Source organism: Schistocerca piceifrons, chromosome 2 (genome assembly GCF_021461385.2).
Source record: "Schistocerca piceifrons isolate TAMUIC-IGC-003096 chromosome 2, iqSchPice1.1, whole genome shotgun sequence".
Classification (NCBI taxonomy): domain Eukaryota; kingdom Metazoa; phylum Arthropoda; class Insecta; order Orthoptera; family Acrididae; genus Schistocerca; species Schistocerca piceifrons.
In genome coordinates, this window is record NC_060139.1 from 687,450,364 (window position 1) to 687,471,625 (window position 21,262).

Below are 21,262 nucleotides of genomic sequence, written 5' to 3' on the forward strand. Positions count from 1 at the left end.
CTTTTGCAGCAGAAAGAAAGAAGTTGGAGGGCAGATTAGTGTTTGACGCCCCGAGGACGATCAAGTCATTAGGCACTGAGAACAAGTGCGGGTTTGCCTTACACAATTTATGAAAATGGTGGGAAACCTAAATCTGGATGATCTGACGGGGATTTGAACCGCCATTTTCCCAAAAGCGATTCCAGTAGCTAAATCTGCCCTACCTCTTTCGATCCTGCAGCAGGTCATTTCGAATGTTTACATTTATTTTTTTAATTACACCTATCCTGCTATTTTTATTCTCAACGTTGTGCTCCAAACTTGATGTTTCAGAAACTGATGCGTTGTTTCTCTTTCGTTTTATGAAAAATAGGATTCTTCTTTTGGGCTTCTCTTATCTGCTTACATCAGCTTCTGCAGTCCCGTCTCCTACGCAACAGCACGCTTTCTGTTCCGTGTCTTGGCTCGATACTCATTTACAACATACTTTCAATCTCGTTTGTCATTCGTTTCGATATTTTTTTTTAGTACCCTCATCACGATTTCTAAATGTAGCATTATATTCATTTACTAACTCTTCAAGGCTTCGTACTAGTGTGGCAACGTCATGCGCTTGGTAGTGTTGCAGACTTTTGTTTCTGTTATTTTATTGTTTGTTCTGTATTAACTGCACCTCTTGCTGTAAGACTTTAGCATATAATGTGTTCAGATTTATATTTCAGAAAATGGCCTCATTTATTCTAATTTCTTCGTTAGCTAAAAATATTTCTTTATTTACAACAACCGGATTCGACAGACATTGCTGGCATCTTCAGGTCTTAAATTTCCTTTTGTTTTAAAACGTGTTCAATTTAAGTTGGACATCACGCCAGATTTTCATGTGGATAAAAAAAAACACATTACAAAAAGATTGTCATAAGTAAACTATTGAAAAACATAAACCACCTTCTGAAAATGGCCATGTCACATACACTATGTGATCAAAAGTATCCGGACTTCCCCAAAAACATAGATTTTTCATATTAGGTCCATTGTGCTGCCACCTACTGACAGGTACTCCATGTCAGCGACCTCAGTAGTAATTGGACATCGTGAGAGAGCAGAATGGGGCGCTACATGGGGCTCACGGACTTCGAACATGGTCAGGTGATTGGGTGTCACTTGTGTCATACGTCTGTACACGAGATTTCCACACTCCTTAACAAACCTAGGTCCACTGTTTCCTATGTCCTAGTGAAGTGGAAACGTGAAGGGACACGTACAGCACAAAAGCATACAGACCGACCTCGTCTGTTGACTGACAGAGACCACCGACAGGTGAAGAGGGTCGTAATGTGTAGTAGGCAGACATCTGTCAAGACCATCATACAGGAATTCCAAACTGCAACAGGATCCATTGCAAGTGCTATGACAGTTCGGCGGGAGGTGAGAAAACTTGGATTTCACGGTCGAGCGGCTGCTCATAAGCCACACATTACGCTGGTAAATGTCAAAAGACGCCTCGCTTGGTATAAGGAGCGTAAACATTGGACGACTGAACAGTGGGAAAACGTTGTGTGGAGTGACGGATCACGGTACACAATGTGGCGACCCGATGGCAGGGCGTGGGTATGGTGGATGTCCCGTGAACAGTAAAATTCGGAGGCGGTGGTGTTAAAGGTGTGGTCGTGTTTTTCATGGAGGGTGCTTGCACCCCTTATTGTTTTGCGTGGCACTAGCACTGCATAGGCCTACATTGATGTTTTAAGCACATTCTTGCTCCTCACTGTTGAAGAGCAATTTGAGGATGGCGACTGCATCTTTCAACACGATCGAGCACCTGTTCATAATGCACGGCCCTTGGTGGAGTGGTTGGTTATACGACAATAACATCCAGCTTTGGGATGTTTTGGGACGCCGACTTCGTGCCAGGCCTCACCGGCCGACATCGATACCTTTCCTCAGTGCAGCACTCTGTGAAGAATGGGCTGCCATTCCCTAAGAAACGTTCTAGCACCTGAGTGAACGTATACCTACGAGAGTGGAAGCTGTCATCAAGGCTAAGGGTGGGCCAAAACCATACTGAATTCCAGAACTACCGATGGGTGGAGCCACGAACTTTTAAGTCATTTTCAGCCAGGCATCCGGATTCTTTTGATCATATAGTGTATATATCGCCCATAGATGATTCCTACATCACAAAAACACAGTACATAGTAGCACATATGTGGCAACCTGCAAGGTCTCCACTTGTTACAGCGCAGGCTGCTTATCGCACACCTGCAAGAAAAGTGATACAATTCAGAAATATAATTAATAATTACTTGATAAAACATATTATTCGACTAGAACAGAACTACATGTCCATATTACTGTTGTGCAGACTATAATTGATTTTACTGGTAAAATTAGTAACTTGAAATTTAAAGGACGCTTTTACTATTTCAGTATAAGCTTTATAGAATTCTGGAAGTCGGTTTTTCTGAAGTATTGTATTGCTAAGTTGTGTCAGTCTTCGTCTAAGGATAGAGGCTTTATTGATCTGTAGAACAAGATAAATAACTGCAGTTACTTACTGTCGGAGAGCATCGTCTTTCCATCGCTGATCGTCCTCGATGTCCCTAGCGATACAACAAAGTGACACAAAAACACTGTTATGCTTATATCAGCAGTGAATGGTCACATGTCCGAATGGTAGTGCTATTGTCTACAGCGCTTCAAATGGACCACTGTGGACTTTTAAGCATGTACCTCAAACTTTGACTGAGGTTATTGTGACTGCTTCAGTGAGGAACATGGTAATCAGGACTGTCACTGAGCGTACAAATTGCCGCTTTATCCCTGTTTCCTTGTTCGCACAGCTGACGTAAGGACTTTCTCGAGCCGCGACCACTTCGCCGCGGTGTAGTGGAGTCGCCGTTAAGGCGGCGCTGGTGTGTTCTCAGCGGCCGTGGGTGAGCCCAACTCGGGTCTGCGGCTGCGGTCGCTGCCCCGCTCACACACACACACACACACACACACACACACACACACATACACGGCGACCCTCGCATAGCGTGCATAGCCGGCCGCCGACGCGGGGCGTTGTTTCCCGCCTGGAATTATATACGTTGTTCCAGTTTGGCGGCGTAAACAGCCGCAGCCGGCACGCCCGCCAGCCCGGCGGTCCACCTGACCGGCCGCGCGGCCGCAGTCCACACCACACACCGGCTCCCGACCGCTCGCTGCGTGTTTTCTGCGCGCGGCGAAAGGCGACCCCATCACGCTGGCCTGGTTTCTCAAATTACTGCTTTTCTTAAGCTAGTCCGCCCGCCTTAGCTCTAGGTTATGCGATTTAACGCTACATTACTTGTTGTTCCTTTCTGAGTTCAGTCTTTTCGTTACGTTAACGTATTCCTTCATTTCTTCCTGTCTGCTGTTAATCTTTCTATACCTAGAAACTGTAAGACAGCAATATTTTGCCACTCTGCATTTAATATTACGAAAATTCTTTTCGCCCTATACTTACATGAGATCACAGTTTACGATGCACAGTCTTGATTATTGACCATTTCATTGACTGATACTGGCTGGCACCATGTAGTAACAATTTCTGTAGTACTGCATGAGTAGGAGTTAATTAGAGCAGAGCACTGACAGAAGGTTGACATTAACTACGCGGTCCTTAGAAGGTGCTGCAGCTAAAATGGAAATGGGCGTACGGCATTGTGGGCCGGGAGCAAGTACTTATTGCATTCGACGCCACATTGGGCGACTTGCGCGTCGGAGATGGGGATGAAATGATGATGAGGACAATACAACACCCAGTCCCTGAACCGAGAAAATCTCTTGCTCGAACCCCTAGAGGCCAAGCCGGCCGGAGTGGCCGAGCGGTTCTAGGCGCTACAGTCTGGAACCGCGCGACCGCTACGTCGCAGGTACGAATCCTGCCTCGGGCATGGATGTTTGTGATGTCCTTAGTTAGGTTTCAGTAGTTCTAAGTTCTAGGGGACTGATGACCACAGCAGTTAAGTCCCATAGTGCTCAGAGCCATTTGAACCATTTGAACAGAGGCCAACCAGGTCTTTCACCGAACACGCTGAGATACCGTGCCTTCAACACTCAGCTAAAGGGAGCGGACGTTACTGTTAAAAAAGAGATGGGAAGAGAACTGTCGTGTTCTGCAGCAGTGAACGTTTACTGCCGTCCGAGGGAGCAGAGTGAGGAGGTGTTGGTTTACAAAGCTTGATACGATCACAAAGCTGGATTCCGCAGAACTCCCATAGCTCAGACAGGGTAGGTGGGAGGTTGAACTCTGGTGGGATGAAGAAAAAAAATTCAGCGTAGCGGTCCCGGGAAAAGAGGGACGGAACATGATAAAGAGGAAGCCCTTTCAGAGAAGAGGAATGCGTGGGCTTACAAACGATGGTCGCAAACTGACCTCCATGGATATTCTCACAACAAGTGCTAGGGCACGCTTCCCATCGAAAAGCAGACATGCATATTTCATTGGTGCAGTGCTAAGAATGTAAGAGGGGAAATGGAATCTTCCAGAAAATCTTCTGAAATCAGTATAAGCTTCAGGTAATTGACTGGCTTATTCATGATTCATATAGTGGGAAGCAATATTTTTGTTACGGCCGATCGGACTCTTAGACACTGCATGTCCAGGAGGGCGTGGGCATATGGCGTGGAGGAGGCACCTCCCTGCCAGAATCGATCGAAAACACTCCCGGGGATAGGCCTAGAGTCATCGTCTGGCTGTTAGATTTTGAGAAGTGTTTCTTTCGACACAAGTAGTGTGTGACATCGTTCCTTCGTTAACACAATTGTTATTCTGTTTACTCCTCTCTGTGGAGTATGGCGCACCTTGAACTGCTTCTTTATGGAAGAATACTCGAGTGAGCAAACAGAAGTTCTGACGCGTGTTCTGTCTTTTACAGAGATAATTTCAGCCCTAGCAGTCTACGGACGGCACATTGCGAGGCAGAGAATCGCAGATACGCCAGGTACATCATCTACACGGCGGCTAACGTCCAGATCATTGGTGCCAGTACGTCAACAGGTGATACCTGCACTCCGGTTTGGCGGATAGGAAAACATTGACAGAAAATTTGTGGAGTTCCATTTGTTTCTACACTGAGCTTTTTCTGAAATTGCCAGGTGTAGGTCTTCTGTTTCTCAAAAAATGGTTCAAATGGCTCTGAGCACTATGGGACTTAACTTCTGAGGTCATCAGTCCCCTAGAACTTAGAACTAATTAAACCCAACTAACCTAAGGAAATCACACACATCCATGCCCGAGGCAGGATTCGAACCTGCGACCGTAGCGGTCGCGCGGTTCTAGACTGTAGCGCCTAGAACCGCTCGGCGACCCTGGGCGGCTCTTCTGATTCTCACCACTAATCATTACCAGCCAACTTTCTCTGTCTAATAACGGAGGCGCAGTCTAAAGTAATTCAAACGTATGTTCTGCCAATTTCAAAATTACGTTTATGGTAGAAACTGACATTTTCAACCTCATATTTGTACAATTTTTTTACACTCAACATTTTTTTTGAGAATAAATCATTTACGATATCCACGTCTGATTCATTCTTGTTGTATCCCAATGGGAATGACTGGTTTGATGTTCTAAACTGAAGTGAAATAAACCACAAAATGATACTTTATTTTATGGAGATCCCTAGATGTAGGCTGTCAATAGCCGGGTCGTTTTAGTGATTTGTAGACGTGAGAGTTCCTACACGGAAAGAACATTAGGCAACCACACGTACACGCGTTATATATTACAAACACATTTCTTCTATTTTATGAGCACTGAACTGTTACCTCCCTTTACAGTTCTTCGCGGTATCTAACAAGGAAGCATGGTGGTTTGAAAAGTTCTTTTTGTCCGTTGTTGGGGCTTACATCTCGTGGCAGGAAAACCCACTTGTAGCTGCGGCCATACTCCACGCACTATCTGCGATGTGCAGCGTGAGAGGCAAATTACGCGATGTGTTGCCTCGCAGATTTACTCGAAAGCCTCTATCGGCTAACTCTGGACTGCTACACTTATAAAATCTGTGTAAATAAAGGTCGTTAGCCTCGGTCTAGCTCGACGGCTCTAAAGTCAATAATTAAAGCCCATGAAGCTGTATTACACCCGCGCAGGAAGATTCCGAGGTCCAACGACTGGACTGCAACCCACGTGCGCCGCCTCCGCCTGGTCCCTAGAGATTCACACCGATAATCTCCACAACAATAAAACAGGAATACAGTTCAGCGTCAGTATATCAACAGACACACGCTTAAGTTACCAAATAGTCAAATATAGGTTATACCACAGAGTGAGCTTACACTGTATGAACTTTAATGATTTGAAAGAAAATAACAACAACCATGAATTTTTAAGGTACGGCATTACAGATGCATTTGCAGCAATACAGTGTCTGCAGCGCTGCGGAACAGACAGTCATATGTGTGTTATGATTGATACAAGAATGGATTCACAGAAATGAGTCTGCGTTAGATCTGGAGAAACTCTACAGTTTCTCGTCGACCTATTCACCTCTCAAAAAATGTTTCAGCTGGGAATTTCCTCACGTCACGATCGTAATGTGACGGCGCATCGTCTTGTTGAAAATCTTCGTTTCTGAGCCGTGCCAGCTTTCGTCCTATCTATTCGCCTCCAGAAATCGTACCCTTTCGGAGCTCTTGACTCGGTCGCAAGTGGCATGTACGAAGGAGGATCGGCCGAGCGAAAGTGCGGAGTGAGAGGCAGTTAGTAACAGCGTGTGTGGTTGGTAGTGGGCAAGAGAGGAAACCCTGTGGGCGCCGACTGTATTGGGCGCGTTTTGGAATGGACTGCTTAGCACATAAGTTTAGTGGTCGTTAGCCAATACATGTCATTCGTTGGAGGCACATTTTCTGCCCTCCGCGTTGCAAGTGTGGTAAACATGAGATACATTACCGGTTCATTATCAGTCACAAACCTTCCACACAATGTATCTTGTGGTTCGCCACTGCGAAACTTATTGCGCCATTCTGATTACAGTAATTCGTGTTGGCATCAGATTGCGTCGATAATCTGGTTTACTATTTAAGCCTGGGGGATTACTGTGTATTATTTCTTAATCTTAGTGTTTAGTTTGTTTCAGGAAGTACTGTGTATCTTTGAACAGACCAATGCACCAATGTATGGTCATTCCGCATCTTTCTGCAGAGTCTTGAACGTTTGGGGCCATCAAGGACGTGTAATTATTGTAAGGCTAATTTATCATTTTATGCCTTTCCTTGAGGTAATCTTATGTAAGTGTGATTTGAATTGCTCGTTTAAAATACTTGGGGTTTGAGTGTGATTTGGTTACTGCTCGGAGGCAGTGACAATTTGCTTAACGTGTTTTGATACTAATGTGATGTTTTATCTAATATTGTTCCAAGTGGGTTTATTAGGATAGGATTATTTATTTAAGGAGTTCAAGCTGTAGCGTGTAAGTTATCGTATTGGATCGTAATTTTTTAGATATATTGTATCTCTGAGCCTGTGTTATGGGTTTGACCTACGCCTTCGCGCCCTTCCGTGTCTTTCTTGTTTAGTGGATTCTAACGTTCCGTTTATGCTCCAGGTGCATCCAGGAACAAAATGGTTCAAATGGCTCTGAGCACTACGGTCATCATTCCCCTAAAACTTAGAACTAGTTAAACCTAACTAACCTAAGGACATCACACACATCCATGCCCGAGGCAGGATTCGAACCTGCGACCGTAGCAGTCGCGCGGTTCCGGACTGAGCGTCTAGAACCGCTAGACCACTGCGGCCGGCCTACATCCAGTAACAGTTGCCTGTTTTGAAATTAATACTCTTTGAGGGAGTATATGTGAGACAGAGTCGGTCTGAAACTCATATACCTCGCACTGTAAGTCGGGCCGACAATTGGTGGTCGAGAATGACAACTTGCCGCGCCTGGAGCTCAGATATACACCTTGTGATCAAACATATCCGAACACCCCCAAAAATATACGTTTTTCATATTAGGTGCATTGTGCTGCCACCTACTGACAGGTACACCATATCAGCGACCTCAGTAGATGTTAGACATCGTGAGAGAGCAGAATGGGGCGCTCCGCGAAACTCACGGACTTCGAACGTGGTCAGGTGATTGTGTGTCACTTGTGTCATACGTCTGTATGCGAGAATTCCACACTCCTAAAAATCCCTAGGTCCACTGTTGCCGATGTGATAGTGAAGTGGAAACGTGAAGAGGAAACGTACAGCACAAAAGCGTACAGGCCGACCTCATCTGTTCACTGACAGAGACCGTCGATAGTTGAAGAGGGTTGTAAAGGCAGACATCTATCCAGACCATCACACAGGAATTCCAAACTGCATCAGGATCCACTACAAGTACTATGACAGTTAGGCGGGAGGTGAGAAAACTTGGATTTCATGGTCGAACGGCTGCTCATAAGCCACACATCAAGCCAGTAAATGCGAAACGACGCTCGCTTGGTGTAAGAAGCGTAAACATTGGACGACTGAACAGTGGAAAAAGTTGTGTGGAGTGACGGATCACGGTACACTGTGTGGCGGTCCGATGGCAGGGTGTGGGTACGGCGAATGCCCGGTGAACGTCATCTGCCAGTGTGTATAGTACCAACAGTAAAATCCGGAGGCGGTGGTGTTATGGTGTGGTCATATTTTTTTATTGTTGTTTTGGGTGGCACTATCATAGCACAGGCAACAGTAATGTTTTAAGCATCTTCTTGCTTCCCACTGTTGAAGAGCAATTCGGGGATGGCAGTTGCATCTTTCAACACGATCGAGAGCCTGTTCATAATGCACAGCCTGTGGTGGAGTGGTTACACGACAATAACATCTCTGTAATGGACTGGCCTGCACAGAATCCTGACCTCAATCCTATAGTACACCTCTGCGATGTTTCGGAACGCCGACTTCATGCCAGACCTCACCGACCGACATTGTTACCTCTCCTCAGTGCAGCACTCCGTGAAGAGTGGACTGCCATTCTCCAAGAAACCTTCGAGCACCTGATTGAACGTATGCCTGCGACAGCGAAAGCTGTCATCAAGGCTAAGGTTGGGCTAACACCATACTCAATTTCAGCAATCGACGGAGGGCGCCACGAACTTGTAAGTCATTTTCAGTCAGATGTTCGGTTACTTTTGACCACATAGTGTATTTATAAGTGTCATCTATTGGAACGAGGTTCACAAACTTAAAAGAAATTTCTGTTTGTGTAATTATTGGCTGTCCTTTTCAGGCGTTAGGGAAGTTGTGTTTCAGATGAAAGGATTGTATGTTTTAAGATGCTTACTCTGTTTATTCAGTTACGAAAGCATTTGCCAAGTGTGTCATTTATTGTCTGTAAGTCAATTTTGACACTGCTCAGTTTGTCTTCAGTCTAGTCCTCGAGATGTTTAACATCGAAAGCATTTTATTGTCATCGCATTGCTATAATCCCATGACATATGCATTAACGTAAATTGGCTACTGGCGTCTGATCTGTAATCACTATTACGACAGGCTGTTCAGAAAGTTGTTATTTAATCCTAGTTGGTTGCTCTTACTGATGGTACCTGCATCAGAATCATTGTCTCAAGGACAAAACTGGCCTGTTTAGATATCTGATAACCACACGTTTGGTAAAACTTTTTATTGTAAATCTTATTTGAATTAATTGTTTACATGAATAAAACTTTGTGTGCAGTAAAACTTGAATGAAATTCTTCCTTCCCCCAAGGCCCAGTCTTTCCACTTAATCCTTTATGGGCGTTTTATGGAGCGCCGATGTATTGCATTACCATAATTCTTCGTGTCACTAATGGCCCTGTAAGTCTTCTGACAGACATATCACACGGCACTAATAACTCAGGAAGATTAACAGATCGTTCTTAAGTAATATGGGGTTATTTTTTGCCCAGTATACACAGTTACGGCGATTGATGGTTGCATTTAATTTAAAAGTCTCCTCATGAGACCGAACAATGACAGCAGTGAACTGTTCATTATTGCAAATCCATTCAGAAAGTTCGAGGCGGCTATCCGGATCGTCCTTATTCATCTCGGAAGCAACCAGAGAATAGAGCATTTCTACTTTGCTTGCGTTAAAATGCGACGAACTCTTGATTTTCTTACACCTAATTCACGAACAGCTTGCCATATGGAGTTGTTTTGGGATATTGTGAAAGCCTGGGCCACTGCGTCCATTCCTCTTTCGTCCGCTGCTGATTTCTTTCTGGCATACTGTCCCTTCTTCAGGTCACGTACTCTTCCTTTCCCCTCAAATATATGGCGTAATTACGTTACTGGAATAAATGACAAAGCCGCCATCGTTTCTACATTTCTTTCATGTTTTCACATTGCCAGTAACACTTCAAAATCAATTTTCTCTGCTCCAAGGATAAGTTTCCATTTACGTGTAGTTACTGGTAACTGAACATAAACACAACAAAAACAAATAAATGCCTACACCCGCTAGCCATAAGAGCAACATATAATCACGATTGGGTCAGGTTATCATTAATACTTTCTCAGATATTAACGTTCAAACAGTGTATACCCCTTTGTCGGACGCCCTCACTCAGTGAACCCTACCTTCAGATAATTAATGGCTCTACTCTCTAAGATAAGCTACCTCGTCCTATCGAACATTTGCACATCCTATGAAAGGGTACAGTACCGCCCGACATTGAAAATAGGTACAACATACTTCATTATTTTTGTCAGAACAACACATTTTTTTTTGTAAAATAACTCAATTTCAATTAATACAGCGACACCGGATACCAGTGTGGGAAAGAATGACAATTTATTTATTTAATTGATCACATGTGCACTACCACAAAGTAAATCCCTACATCCAGTTTGGTGAGATCTGTGAAATGAATGAATGTATGGTCGTCTGCTAACCGCAGATAGTGAATGTGAATATATGATCATCTTTGAGTCGATCCTTTGGCCACCTTTGGTGGGACCAAAGAGATGAAATTTACCAGAGCTTTGAGCGCCTGAAATGTGGCTGACCAAAACGATAGCAAGGTGCTTCCCCCACCTCGACAGAGATGGGAGAGGACCTAGAGAATGGCCATGTTATGGCACTCTGCCGCTGGATCCCGTGCTGTTAAGACCTGTTTTAGTTGTGCTTCGTAATGATGAAAGAGTGGAGACATGGTATGCATGTGGAATATTTAAGAGTAGTTTGAAATAATAATTTCTCTATTACAGGAACTTTGTGGGGGAGAATTAAATGTCAGGCAGGTAATATTAAAGGGATTGTAGTAATCTTCGGAAGTGACCAACGGTCACAATGAAACCACGTGTAGCAATAAGTTGAAATACTTCCGTGTGCTTAAGTTAAGCTGAATTACTAGCGTGTGTACAATAAGTTGAAATATTTAAGAAATAGCATGTGTACCATAAGTTGAAATATTTAAGAAATGTCGTGTGCAGGACTTGAAATTAGAGACGAGTACTTCCACGTGGTGAGTACTGTGTGAGTCTCAATCTGTGTATGAGACACAGGATAAAGAGAAGTACTCGTCCATGATATCAGTTGAGGACTCGCGTGTGTGATGAATATGTTCTTAATGTTACTTTGCGTGATATGATTCCGTGTGACGCTAGATTTAAACTCTGAGAGAGAATCAAGGTGAGTCGGCCGTCTATCCAGCAACGCCACTTGGCTTGGATTGCACAGGAAGACGTGGAAATATCTCCAGAGTTCATAGTAGGAAAGTAGAATTACGAAGTGGGGCTGTGTCGTGTGAAACTGGGATAAATATTAATTGAAGTGGGAAAGCTGAAAGTGATAATGTTGTGACCATTCTCTGTGTAGTATTTCATGTTGTAGTGTGGTGTATGTCATGTAATTTGGGTATGCGTGGTTTGCATGAGAGAGTAGCGAGGTAGTTTCAAAAGATTAGTGGATTATGCTAGTTCCTTCGGTACCGGTCGGTCTGGAGGAAAGTTTAGTGATGATGATTGTGAGAGTCGAAGTGTGAGGTGTAATAAAAGATCCACCATCCTATCCAGAAAGTGCACTGTAGCGTTAAAAATAATTACAAGACCATAATATAGAGATTCACCATTGTAAAGCCATGCCCACTGGGCGGAATTTCTCACGTGTTATTGTTGTAGGTTATAGAATTTGAGTGTTTAGGTTAGAGAATTTATCGGAATAAATAAGATAGTGAAAAGAAAAAGATTGGTGGACTTTTCCTTCGAATTGTATGTTGTCATAATGTCCCGAATTTATAATGTGTGCGCCATTCATATTCAGTGCGGTGGCCACGTGTTGACAAAAGCCGTTAAATAAAAGACAAAAAGAAAATGTGGTATTGCCAGTGCGTAGTGTACAGTCAGAGTTCTGTAAATTACTGATAGTCAGATGCGTGTTTCCGTTGCGTATTATTCATACAGGAGGTTGATTAGTGACTTAATTGTGAGAGTACTAGAGTTCATGTTACTCGATAAATAAGAATAAATCCACTTGCTTGGCAGACCACTCATCTTGCAGGCCTGACTACTTGATGCCACAGTATGAGCAAGGCATGTGGCTGCCTCTCATAATTTCGACCATGCCAGGATATTTTGTTGCCAGGATAATTTGGCGAGGATATATTCTGCCAGGATATTTTGTTGCCAGGATAATTTGGCCAGGATATAATCTGCCAGGATGTTTTGTCAGGATACCGTTTTTGCCAGGATATTTTGCCGTTAGGTTTTTTGCTGTTAAGAATTTTTTTATGGAATGTATTGTGATAGCGATAGGAAGTAAAATTTTTTTCTGTTTGCAATTTCTTTCTGGATTGGTGAGGATCTTTTATTTTTTTATGTAATTAATTGCTATATCGTCCAAGGCTGGAAGATCATGGTATAATTTTTTTGCGTAATGTCCGTAGTAACTAGGTCGCAGTCGAAAAGTGTAGCCACCATGGAGAATAGCGATTCTGGGGTGGATGCAGCAGTGCAGCAGGAAGTAGCTGTTGACCATGGGTTAATGAGCGGGGACGGCAAGCACTCAGAAGGGGTTGAATTGTTCAGTGGACCGCTGCAAGGTGATCCTTTGAGCGGCGGGCTTTGTTCACAATCGGGGGCTTTTCCCGACGACGCGGGCGAGCAGGGACTAGGTCAGGTATGCAGTGAAAGTGCAGCTACCCTTAGGGAAGCTACGGTTTCACTGGCGAACGTGGTGAGCGCGTCGAAAGTAGCAAATGACAATGTGATACTGCAGTTTTTACAGAAGATGGATAAAGATTATAAGGAAAGATTGGAAGCGATGGATAGGGAGAATAAGGAGAGAGATAGGGAGTTTAAGGAAATATTGGACGCGATGGATAGAGATAATAAGGAAAGATGGGAAGCGATGGATAAAGGTAGTAAGGAAAGTATGGAGGCATTGGATAAGGGAAATAAAGACGCAATGAGGAAGCTACACACAGTTATCGATGAGCGTCTGCCCGCAGTTAATAATCGGTTAGATGAGGGGGAGAAGAATCTGGGTGCGTTGAAGCAAGTATGTGACGCCGTGAAAGAAAAAGCTAATAATTTGGAGGTACAAGTATTTGCAATAGAGAGTGATACTACTGAGCGTAGGGGCGTGTTGCCGGATGAGCGAATCAAAGAGGTAGTGGTCAGAATGAATACGATTAGTGCAGATGTAGAAAAGCTCAGTATAAGAGGCGAGACAGGCTCTGACAGTACGCAGAGAGAGGTTTATGCCAACCAGGGGGAGATACAATCACTATTACAACTTAAAGAGGCGCAATTAGAAATAAGTAGGAAACATAGGGAAGAACTAGCACAGTTGCAATTAGCGTGGAGTAGCGAAGGTGACACACCACCAGGTAGATTGCAGAGGGAGAGTGAGATACATTCAAAAAACGAAAATAGGCAGAAAACGGAAGACGAACTCAGAGAGTTAGAAGAACGGTTGTGTCGGATAAAACAGGTGGCAAACCTAACTGGGTGTAGTCCAAGGCAGTCTCAATTTCAAGATTCATTACCTTCATCGTGGGGACTGCCCCACAAAATGAAGTTTGTGTGTGACCATTTGAGGGACGAGGCTAGAGCGAAAATGCAGGAAGTTATTAAAGACTGTAGTAGCTATTTAAATGAATTCTGGTCGACAAGTATGGTACATAGTCAGTGAATTTAGTATTTATTTGTGGTGTGTAGCGTTGTGCAGGGTCAAAATCGAACATAAGAATTTTCAGGCGGGATGTCAGGAAGTACGACGGAATAGACTGGTCGAATGTGTCATGAACAGGAGTCGACAGAGTGGTGTATGTACGTATTTTTTGTCATATGAATAAGGATCAAGCAGAAACAACGTGATGATTGATCAGTGGATGAAGATGGTAGATAGAGAAGCGATGTGATAAATAGTAGTGGATAAAGGTGATATTTAAGGAGAGAAGCGACGTGGAGCAGTGTGATTAATAAAGAGAGATTCGACATGATGAAACAGTGGTAAATAAAGGTGAGTAGAATTGAATAATGTGGAGATGTCTTAGATGTATGTTACAGAGAGGCCTGTGTATGCTGCAATAGAGATTGATGCCAATGGCGAAGGAAGACCAGGAAATGATGGAGTAATGGATGGACGGAGAGCCGAAATACGAATGAAGAGATGAGGACAACTGCACAATGTGAAGCGACATAAAGGGAGTATGAGATCCAGATGGTGAAGGTTGTGGAATACTGACGTAAGATGTAATATAAGTGTAAATCTAATTCTTACCATAACATTTGCTATATAAAAAAAAAAATTTTGTTGTTGTTATTGTTGAAGCCTGGTACCAGTATAACTAATCAAAACGGTACCAAGAATGTGTACAGTTATTTTGCAGGATGAATAATTTGTGTATTTTTCGTTCTTAGATGAAATGTCGCAATTCTAAGTTGATATATAGCAGGATGAATAATCGGTAAAGTGAGTGCAGAGGTAAGCCGATGGAGAGAGGTGCCAGAGTGAAAGGACGAATTCGGAGACTGAATGCTATCTCCGAAACAGCTTCCTGTGTTATGTGGTTGAGTATAAGGGAGCAAAGGTATGGTATGTTGTTGTGAGTGTGGTGGTGTTATGAGTATAAGGGAGCAAAGGTATGGTATGTTGTCGTGTGTGTGGTGGTGTTAAGGTTAGCTGACTTCTAGACCTATTCTGTTAGTGTATTAATGGATTGAATGAGAAGGAAAATGTGATGTCTGGTGAGTGAGAGTCGTAGAGTAGTGTGATCAATGCGCACACTCCTGTAAAGGGGATGCTACCGATCTGCAACTAAAACATTATTGTGTATTGTTTGATTTGGATGAACCTCGATGGCAGGTCAGGATCTGACATCGTGTGGGTGGTTCATACATGTCCTAGAAATGTTGTTATATATAATAAAATGTAAAATATATAAAGAGATACTAATTTCAGTCTGTCACAAGCACAAAGGTGCATTGTATGTTGTAGATTTAGAGTCATCAGTTTCTAAAATGTTTATTGTGTTAGGATGTTAAAGTAGTTTAATATTTAATAACCTGTGGTAGGTAATTGTGAGCTGTGTAGATTATTTCTTATTTTTTTGTTAGAACACTTTCAAGGGGTATTAATTTCAGTCTGTCACAAGCACAAAGGTTCATTGCATATTGTAGTTTTAGAATCAACAGTTTCTAATATTTTCACTGTGATAGGATGTTAGAGTAGTCTACTATTTTATATTGTAATTATGAGTTGTATAGATTGTTTATTATTCCTTTTGTTTTTTTTAATACACTTTCATGTTTTGTATGAGGGACGACAGGTACAATCAATAGCACAAGTGGGGGCTGTATATAGAAAAGGAATAAATATTGATGTTTTATGTGTAGAAAACTAGGGGGTATGATTTTATGTTTTTTTTTAGAACAAAGATTCTTTTATTACCAATGTATCTAATAGATCATACATATAATCAATGAGTATTTAAATATATCCTTTTATCTGTAATGTTGCGAGATGCACGGAAGGGTCTGACTGATTGGGTGGCATAACGCCCATACCGTTAGCGGGCCGAGCTGACGTCGCCATGGCGACGGGCGACAGAGCCGCGGCACTCCCCACTCCACTGCCGGTCGGGGTACACTCGGCGCGCCCGCTACAGCAGGTCAACGGCCTGGGGCGACACGCACGTACCACTGGCCATTCATAAGTTCCGCTACCCTTATGACTGGGGAAAGTATCCCACGGAGGCAACAGCGGGTGGTTTCTTCTGCTTAACGGGTCGCGCGCAGCGGCGCCACGGCAGAATGGACGATGTGCGGCAGAGCCCGGCGGGCATTTGTTACCAGCAACTATTAACTAGTACTGGACTGTGGAGCTGTGAAGCAAGATGACTGCTTGTATGTCTCCATAAGGTGAAAAGTGAAAGACTGGTGTTCCCACGTTGTGAGTGGTGGAAAAGATTTTGTTGTTTTGTTTTGTCTTGACCACTGAACGGTGGGATCCATAAACTTTTGGCAGTGACTGGTTAAGTGTGCTTTGTGAATTGCATGTGGGACGCTTGGTATACTTAAAGAGGACAGTTGTCGTTAGGTGACTAATTATTGTATGAACGCAAGAAACTAAAGTGGGACATTGACATTTGCAATTGTAGTAGGAGACATTTCTTGAATTGGTGCGGGAATAAGTGCTGTTTGTTGGAACTTACGTCTTTTAATTACACCATGAACTGAAAGGACAGAACCGTGGGTAATAGTAGTTGTATAGCCATTTCTGGACGACCAGATTCGTGTGGATGGTACGCTGAGAGTGACTATGACATTTGTGTTTAATGTGAGATACAGTTTACTGTTCAGTGCATGTTCAAAATGCTGATTTGAGTGACTTAAAGACTTTCGTCCGGGTAACCATGGGAGAGCTTTGACACCGAGACAGTGTTTCTAGGGAACCTGTCAGCAACTTTTTAGACCCCAAGAAAATCACAGAATGAAATGATTCCGTGTGACTCGCAAGATAGGGAATAATGTATTTGTACTTGTAATTGCATAAAATTTTTTTTTATATGTTTCATTCCTGAAGGGACAGCAAGTGTAATTGTATTTCATTAACATTTGTGTTTAGAATAGTTAGTGTTTTTTTGTCTGTTTGTTCTGGGTTATCAAGTTCACGTAGCATGTTTATTAGAATATTTGGTACAATGATGCTTTAATTATTAGTCAGTGGCGTAATACTAACGTAGCGGCTCTTGTAGCATTCATCAGTAAGGTTGTCACAGGGGAGAAGAGTTTGCATTGCACAACAAATATCGGAATTAATTGATGCATTTTGATGTCGTGGACAGTAATGATCTTGTTGGTGTGTTGACTGAAGCCACTTATTTTATTATCACAGTGGTGATATTTCACATTAAAGTGTAATGAAGGCTAGTCGAAATGCAAGTTCTTGTCGTCTAAATGTGTGACAACAGAGAAATGAGCACTAGAGAAAGATACGAGACCTACTGGTGGATTCAAGCACTTATTGCTAACTATTTATTGCGTGTATTGATATGGAGCCTGACTTCTATGTGTAACTAGTGTACGCAATTTTTTTTTCCTTTTGTTGATGTTGTTTTGTATTTAGACATTGCCGTGTAAAGATTATTACAACGCAATTTATGAATGTCAGATTACTTGTTCTGTGTTTGGACGGTGAGCTATTTAGAATTTCACATGTACAATTAGTATTTTTTTATTTGTTTTAGAATTATTGAGGTTTGGATTACTCCTAAAAATAACGGAGATCTCGGTCACTAAGCCAATTTTTATCTCACCATTATTTTTTATTTGTATGATGTGATGTTTTATTTGTCATTTGGATTGTTGTAAATATGTATGTGTACGTTACTCCGGATTGTGGAGAGTACAATAATGCAACAACTGTGTCAATAATTTGGTAAAGTAACAGCATTTGGTCGTCTATTTGAGGTCACCAGGGGCTAAGGTCTCCTCCTGGTTATTTTGATGACTTGCTATGTTTGTTTTAATACAGTTTTCCTAAAAAAATGTTCAGAACTACCCTCGCATTGCAAGGATAGTACCGTGCCATTTTTTTCTGCATGGGTAGCCGGTGGTGAAAGGGTACAGTACCGCCCAACATTGAAAATAGGTACAACATACTTCATTATTTTTGTCAGAACAACACATTTTTTTTGTAAAATAACTCAATTTCAATTAATAGAGCGAAGCCGGATACCAGTGTGGGAAAGAATGACAATTTATTTATTTAATTGATCACATGTGCACTACCACAAAGTAAATCCCTACATCCAGTTTGGTGAGATCTGTGAAATGAATGAATGTATGGTCGTCTGCTAACCGCAGATAGTGAATGTGAATATATGATCATCTTTGAGTCGATCCTTTGGCCACCTTTGGTGGGACCAAAGAGATGAAATTTACCAGAGCTTTGAGCGCCTGAAATGTGGCTGACCAATACGATAGCAAGGTGCTTCCCCCACCTCGACAGAGATGGGAGAGGACCTAGAGAACGGCCATGTTTCGGCACTCCACCGCTGGATCCTGTGCTGTTAAGACCTGTTTTAGTTGTGCTTCGTAATGATGAAAGAGTGGAGACATGGTATGCATGTGGAATATTTAAGAGTAGCTTGAAATAATAATTTCTCTATTACAGGAACTTTTTGGGGGAGAATTAAATGTCAGCAGGTAATATTAAAGGGATTGTAGTAATCTTCGGAAGTGACCAACGGTCACAATGAAACCATGTGTAGGAATAAGTTGAAATACTTCCGTGTGCTTAAGTTAAGCTGAATTACTAGCGTGTGTACAATAAGTTGAAATATTTAAGAAATAGTGTGTGTACCATATGTTGAAATATTCAAGAAATGGCGTGTGCAGGACTTGAAATTAGAGATGAGTACTTCCACGTGGTGAGTACTGTGTGAGTCTCAATCTGTGTATGAGACACAGGATAAAGAGAAGTACTCGTCCATGGTATCAGTTGAGGACTCGCGTGTGTGATGAATATGTTCTTAATGTTACTTTGCGTGATATGATTCCGTGTGACGCTAGATTTAAACTCTGAGAGAGGTGAGTCGGCCGTCTATCCAGCAACGCCACTTGGATTGCATTGCACAGGAAGACGGGGAAATATCTCCAGAGTTCATAGTAGGAAAGTAGAATTACGAAGTGGGGCTGTGTCGTATGAAACTGGGATAAATATTAATTGAAGTGGGAAAGCTAAAAGTGATAATGTTGTGACCATTCTCCGTGTAGTATTTCATGTTGTAGTGTGGTGTATGTCATGTAATTTGGGTATGTGTGGTTTGCATGAGAGAGTAGCGAGGTAGTTTCAAAAGATTACTGGAATATGCTTGTTCCTTCGGTACCGGTCGGTCTGGAGGAAAGTTTAGTGATGATGATTGTGAGAGTCGAAGTGTGAGGTATAATAAAAGATCCACCATCCTATCCAGAAAGTGCACTGTAGCGTTAAAAATAATTACAAGACCATAATATAGAGATTCACCATTGTAAAGCCATGCCCACAGGGCGGAATTTCTCATGTGTTATTGTTGTAGGTAATAGAACTTGTGTGTTTAGGTTAGAGAATTTATCGGAATAAATAAGATAGTGAAAAGAAAAAGATTGGTGGACTTTTCCTTCGAATTGTATGTTGTCATAATGTCCCGAATTTATAATGTGTGCGCCATTCATATTCAGTGCGGTGGCCATGTGTTGACAAAAGCCGTTAAATAAAAGACAAAAAGAAAATGTGGTATTGCCAGTGCGTAGTATACAGTCAGAGTTCTGTAAATTACTGATAGTCAGATGCGTGTTTCCGTTGCGTATTATTCATACAGGAGGTTGATTAGTGACTTAATTGTGAGAGTACTAGAGTTCATGTTACTCGATAAATAAGAATGAATCCACTCGCTTGGCAGACCACTCATCTTGCAGGCCTGACTGCTTGATGCCACAGTATGAGCAAGGCATGTGGGTGCCTCTCACCTAAAACGCTACACTCGCCTAGAAAACCGTTAAAGGATCGAACAGAATTACACTCCCGCGCACGGGAGCGCCCATCAAATTCTTGTAATTCTTCTAATTCTGCCATTGTTGCTGACACAGTCAAGGGGCTCAAAACGAAATTTCCGGTGTCACCAATTATATATGGGTTACCAAAGGTGCATAAGGAGTATTGATCGTCAGTGTGTTCAATTCGTCCACATAGTATTTGGCGAAACATCTGGCCCACGTGGTTGGTCACGTGGAGTCCCATATGAAAATTTCTGTTCCCAGGAACATGTTCCCGGGAACAGAAATACTAGCTATGGATATAAAGGTCAGCTTTGTCCAACAGGAGTGAATACCACCAGACTTCTCCGACTTGCTGAAGTTATGCTTGTCACCATCATATCTTCCGTGGCATGGCAAATTTTATGAGCAGACAGACAAAGTGGCAATTAGCTCCCCCCTTCATCTGTAGCAGCTGACGTATTCAAGGAAACATTCAAAGAGACAGCGCCGAATTCCGTCCAACTACGCCAAAATTGTTGGATGAGGTATGTGGATGACATGTTCCGCACAGCATAACTATGCAGATTTCATCAGCATCTCAGTACCTTACATAAAACATACAGTTCCTGCTACAAATCGAAAATAGCGTTGGATTTCTTTTCTGAATGTATAGGTGTGAAGAACATATGATGGAAACTAGGACATGAAGTTTATAGGAAGTCGATGCATACTAACAGATATCTGGATGCGGAGTTGCGCCACCATCCAGCACAAAACAAAAGCTTTACATATGCTGACAGCCTAAGCTCATCTGATTAGCGATGCTGAAAATCTCCAGCAGGAACTGAACGAGCTCTGGACAACATTCCATGCGTATGTATATATCAAGAAGAACATGCAACGAGCTATGAGATAGAGAGAAGATAATCAATTGCTAATTTAGCTTGTTTTAGAGACGTCAACGACCACATAGGTCAAGTGCTGCAGAGAAATTAAACAAATATCGCAGATGAGGCAGAATATCAGAAATCTGTTGAGATCCACGAAAGATTCCGTATTGCAGACGTCTACAAATTTCGATGTGAATGCAGCAAATCCTATGTTGACGAAATCGGGTGTCAGAGCATGAGTGCTACGTGCGACTGGGGCAGCTCAACAAGTCGGCTATAGCTGAACACCATCAGGACTGTGACCCCTCTATTAATTTTCAAGATCCTGTTGTGCTCGCTTGGCAGCCGTGGATGCGAAAAATAAAAGAGATTGTCGAAATAAATAAACATCCTAACGACATGAACAGGGAGGCTGGCTACAAGTTACGGAAATCCTGGGTGCAGCAAT